Raw genomic sequence first — 519 nt, 5'->3', positions numbered from 1 at the left:
CCTCCTCTTAGTGCTTCCCCATTTTCTCCAAGGTTTCTGGAAGGAGCATGTACGACTTTCACAGTCGGATGCTTTAAGAGCCCAGCCTCTAAGACTGGAGACCCTCCGACTCCAGCGTTAGCAGCGTCTTCTGCACAAGAGACAAAGCGACGAAAGCTGTCATTTTGGATGGTGGGCCCGCCGGCAGGTGCTCGTAACCCTCCGCAGCTTTCTCAAAATGACAGAAACAAGTAAAAGTGAGGTAACAGCGCTCTTCTTTCAGTTAAGACTATGGGTTCCTAAGAGGCTCACGCAGACGTGGACATGAGCGCCCGTGAAGCAGTTTCCCTGCACGCAGCACTGACAGCGACACGCACTCGGCCTTCCCGCTGCCAGTCCGAGCGACCGGCGGGCGGTGAGGCCTGGACGGCCGGCGCGGGCAGAGGGCTCCTGGAGGCGCGGCCGCACGGGGAGGCCAGGACGGCTGCGGCTGGGGGAGCGGAGCCAGCGGGGAGTGCTCGGGGAAGGGGACATGGGGCT

The sequence above is a fragment of the Suricata suricatta genome, chromosome 16 (assembly GCF_006229205.1).
Source record: "Suricata suricatta isolate VVHF042 chromosome 16, meerkat_22Aug2017_6uvM2_HiC, whole genome shotgun sequence".
Lineage (NCBI taxonomy): Eukaryota > Metazoa > Chordata > Mammalia > Carnivora > Herpestidae > Suricata > Suricata suricatta.
The sequence above is the reverse complement of the archived record's forward strand: the minus strand, read 5'-3'. Positions refer to the sequence as shown.